Source organism: Cibotium barometz, chromosome 10, assembly GCF_041138505.1.
Source record: "Cibotium barometz isolate CiBa-2024 chromosome 10, ASM4113850v1, whole genome shotgun sequence".
Lineage (NCBI taxonomy): Eukaryota > Viridiplantae > Streptophyta > Polypodiopsida > Cyatheales > Cibotiaceae > Cibotium > Cibotium barometz.
The window spans coordinates 18,026,410-18,031,683 of NC_141055.1; positions in this window are offsets into that span (position 1 = coordinate 18,026,410).

Sequence of the window (5,274 nt, forward strand, 5' to 3'; positions counted from 1 at the left end):
CGAGAGTACACAAGTGTTCATTGTTGAAATATAAATATCCATCCTCCAATCTAAATCCTTGTACCTTATTTAGTTCTTCAGGGCAGTGACACAATTGGCGAAAAGAACTTATCACTTATACAATGATCCTTTACTCCCTCTAATAATGGATTTGAAATCAGACTTATTGTGCCATTAAAGAAGCTTTCCTATTGAGGGCATCTATCACCACATTTTCCTTCCTTGGCCTATACTTGAAGTTGATTTTGAAGTCAAATTCCTTGAGAGTCTGTATCCATCTCCTCTGATGCATGTTGAGTTTGTCTTGAGTAAATATCCACTTTAGGCTCTTATGGGGTCAGTCACTCACCAATGTGAACCTTTGCCCTAGAAGATAGTGTCTCCATAACTTTAAGGCATAAACAATTGCTAGTAACTCTAAATCATGGGCTACATAATTTCTTTCATGGGGTCTGAGATTTCAAGACTTACAGGTTATTGGCCTTCCATCCTACGTGAGAACTCCTACAATAGCAAATCAAATGGCATATGTTATGACTTCAAATGGTTTGCCAAACTTAGGAGCTTCAAAATGGGATTGGTGACTTTAACTTGTTAAAGGCACTTTGGTACATGGGAGTCCACTAAAAAGGCACATTCTTCTTCAAAAGAGTGGTTAAGGGGGTGGCTATTTTGGTGTATCTAGATATGAAAATCATGTATCACCATGTCAGCCCTAGAAATCCCCTAACTTCTTTTACTGATGTCAGTTCTAGCCAGTCTATTATTGCTTGAACCTTAGGTAGATCTAGTGAAATCCCATCCTTAGATACTATAAAGCATGGATATTTAATACAATTAGTGAAGAAGGTGCACTTGTTCTTTTTGGTGAAGAGCCTGTGTTTCCTTGAAATCTCCAACACTTTGCATACTGTTGGGCTTCATGTGTGTGGCCTTGCTTGGGTTTTAAAAGGTTATTTTGGAATGCAACGAGCTCATAGATAGCCTTATGCATGCCTAGAGCTCTCTCTATGAACTCTATCTATGAGCTCTATGCATGCATATGGCTCTATGCATGCATAGAGCTCTCTCTATGAACTCTATCTATGAGCTCTATGCATGCATATGGCTCTCTATGAACTCTATCTATGAGCTCTATGCATGCATATGGCTCTATGCATGCATAGAGCTCTCTCTATGAACTCTATCTATGAGCTCTATGCATGCATATGGCTCTCTATGAACTCTATCTATGAGCTCTATGCATGCATATGGCTCTCTCAACTATGAGCTCTATGCATGTATAGAACTCTCTATGCATGCATAGGGCTCTCTAAACCCGACTAGTTTTAGCATAGAGAGCATGTATAAGGCTCTCTTTGCTAACCCTAACTGGGCTCTATTTTGTTTCTTTAAGTCTTATGCATGCTTCTATGCTTACCCTAATTGGGCTCTTTATTTTTATGCCCTTTTTTGCTTGTATAACTTGTACATAACAAAGTTTAACAAACTTGGTCTCAAAAACATTATCATTAAACCAATGTACATGAATATTTCCTAGTGAAGCATGTAGCTTAAATTATACAGCATATTAAAATTCATTCAAAAACATCAAAATTTTATTATGTACATATATATAATCAAGTGTTTATTATAAAGGGCACTTATTGAGTTTGTCATAAAATAAAGGAGAGAAATAACTGATAATATTTTATTTGGTTTAGGCAACGTGCTATGTTTTGCTACATTTTCTTAGCATCTTGGTCCTCTTATCATAAGTCTCTACTATAAACTCGGCACAAAGCTATGCATTGACCACCTTTGGAAGTTGCTATGCATATTGGTCAAGTCCAATTACCTCCAACTTTGCCTTGACCTAGGGGGATCCCAAGAAAAGTAGACATTTTGGTGAATAATTTTGGAAGGAGACCTTACTTGTGGGTGCCAGCACCACATGATGGTGCCTACCACATTCCCAAGCTACGGGCATAAATGGGTAAGCTTCTTTACTCTTGAGACTTTCTTCTTTCCCTTCTTATGGGGTGGTGCTAATCTCTCTACATGCGTCATGGTCTAACTCCTTGCATACTCAGAGTCATCATATTCTTTTGTAAGAGAGTCATCAACACAAAAAATAAGATTTGTCAGCCCTATGTGTCTCGTAGGGGGATTCCTTATATTGCCTTGCATGCGCTTTCTTTTTTTTGAAGTTAATGTGTTAATGATGCAAGTTGATGTTAGTGAATCTTTCTACATGATATGTGCTACTCTTGATTAGTTTTTATCAGGCATGAAAAATGAGACTAGTTTTTCACAACTATGAATATCTGGAGATATTCATGCCTAAAAAAGGTTAGCAATTTTGAGTAAAGCCATGTTAGAATAATTCACTGATATACATGTAGTTGAGATTAAGTACTTGTGAATCATATGCAAGAACTTTTGTCATGATTGTGAATAATAAAGATATCCACGTCAAAAAAATGTTAGTATTTGATGATAAAAATTTGCTAGGATGGTTCAGTTAGTTAAGAGAAAATGAAATCAATAGGAAATAAGTTAGTTTTGAATAATTTCTTTGATGTGAATAACCAAACTCGTTTTTCACAGATGTGAGCATTTGGAGATATTCACACAAGTTTTTTTTTCTATTTGATAAATGTGATGCATATTAGTAATGCAGATTATGTTCATGAGGAGATGATACCATGTGTAATGTTTAAATTTTTTTGGGCATGAAAAACCAGGGTGGTTTTTCACACGTGATTTTCAAGGAGATAATCAGGCAAGAAAAAGTTAGTTTTTTTGGTGCAATATTATGAGTGAGGTTTAGTGGAGATGAAAGATGGTATCGCTGAGGTTTTGTTGAGGGTTTCATTTAGCATAAAAAACTAGTTAGCTTTTCCACGGTTATGAATATCCATAGGTAATTTTTTGACCAAATGTAATAAAAGCTTCACAAGGATACTCAAGGGTTTGTTAATGTTTAAATCTTGGCATTGATTTGGTGTTAAAAACTAGACTAGTTTTCATGGCCAAAACAGAGACATATATTGTTACAGTTATCTGTATTTTCTAGAAAGAGATTGTAGGGCATGGCAACATGTAAAGGATGCTGCACGATTGATTCTGTTTAAGAACTTTAAGTTTTTGTGGGTGTGGTGTATATATGACCAAGTAAGCATTTTTAAGGGTTTGACACAAAAAGAGAAGAACGTGACAGTGAAGATTTATAGCATAGTTTTGTTTTAACAAGACACAGGGTAGTATTTTGAGAGTTGGAGAGGGGAGAAGTTCTATATGCATGTACAGTAGAAAGACATCATGTTTAATCACATATAAATGACCATATGAAAGACAACTCAACCCCCCATAGACATGAAGGAAGAGAAGCAAATGAAGGATAATGAAATTTTAAATATGGGTAATAAGTGACAAGTATGGGGCACTTGACTCATAATATGGGTGGGCACGACACGTGTTAACAAGTCATTAGCCAGACCTTTTCACGTGTGAACAAGTTATTCATGACTATAAAAAACTCTAGTTTTTCATGACCATAAATATTTAAGATATTCATGTCAAAAAATATGATTATTTTATTAGTTTGACCAGATGTAGGCTCTCCCACTTTTTCAAAAAAAATCTTGAATTTCATCCCCTTAAAGTGATTTCCTCATATCATCCTCCTGACTTATTAGTATGAATTTCATGCTTATTGGAACAGATTTTTGGGCGTAAAAAACACGAGAATGAACTTCATTGTATCATGCTTATGAGTTTGTAGCTTGATTCCTTTGACCTTTGTGATGTATTTGGCATGATTCTTATCCGTTTTGTAGAAACTTCCTTGGGCATGAAAAACTTGGATTGAGCTTGGATTACTCATCTACGTTCCTTTTTTGATCTATTTTTGAGCCTTTAGGGGGCTTCATCTTCAAGTTCTTAGCATCCTCTTTATTTTCTTACCATTGGATACTATTGTTAGAGATGCTCTAGTTCCTGTCTTGAGTTTTGCATCTCCACTTCCAACCAATGGATGAAACTAGTTGTTGGTTGGTGGAAACTATGGCGGGTCTCTCCTCCATTTACTTTTACCCTTATGTTGATAATGGTGCCTATCTTTGATGGCTCTGGTTGTTGTTAGGTCTCTTGTTAGGGTATGGACTGGTTGTTGTAAATAATCCGCCCCATGGAAACAATCTTCTTGATAAACAAGGAACCTTCCCCCCTTTTATTATTGAATTTGCTGATGTGAGTGGCTCCTTCTCTTTGTTGAGTTGACCACCAACAACTGGTTGGAGCTAAGGGTTGAATTTTCATTTGTCTTCCTTTGTTTGTTACTACACACCAAACCAATAGGGCTGATAGAAGTGCCTGAAGATGAGGTTTCTCTTGTGAAATGTACACCAGACAAGGTTGCTCCTATGGAATGTACACCTTGCGCGTGCAGTAAGCTCCTAGTTCCTTTCCTGAAGAGTTGAGATGTTAGATCTTCAAAACTTTTCTGGAACTGATCTAGTTAAGCCTTGTGAGCCTCCCTTGCACTTTGATTGCATTTGCTTCCATAAAATTTTCTCCTTTTTCAGCTCCTTGATCTGCTTCTAAGCTCAGGAATGATTTTCCCATGAGTCTAACTAAACTCTTTAATGTGTTGGTCCTTTACACCAGCTATTGATTTTCCTTGGCAAGTTCCTTTGTCTCATCTTCATATTCCTTTGATTATAGCGAGAGAGAGTTGCACTCATCTTTCAGCAATTGGAATTCTTTTTGTATAGCTAGAGCATGCTTCCATGGATATCCAAATTCACCAAAGGATCATCATGGCTAGAAGAAGCTTCTTTTTGCCACTACTAGAATTCATCGTCTCCTCCATAGGACATTTTGATGTAGTTATGGCAAGTTTCAACTTCTTTTCCAGTCGTTCCACCTGTTTTTTTGATGTAGTTATGGCAAGTTTCAACTTCTTTTCCAGCCGTTCCACCTGTTTTTTTAGCTCTGCTTCAAAAGTAGAAGGTTTCAACGTCTTTGTTGTGGCAGGTTCTGCAACCCAAAAACCTTCGCCTACAACTATCTCACCAAGGTGGCCTCCTCTTAACCAGTATCCCCTTCATCATCATTGAGTCTAGGTTGGTGTAGATGATGTAGAGCCATAGCTTTACAAGTTGGTGTGGCAAATTCTCTAATGCCATTAAAGAGGAATTTCTCCATATCCTCATAGTGCTTTACTACATCTGCCATCCCCCAGTTACCCCATTCCTCTGCTGTTACCATGATAACTTCAATATCTTCTTC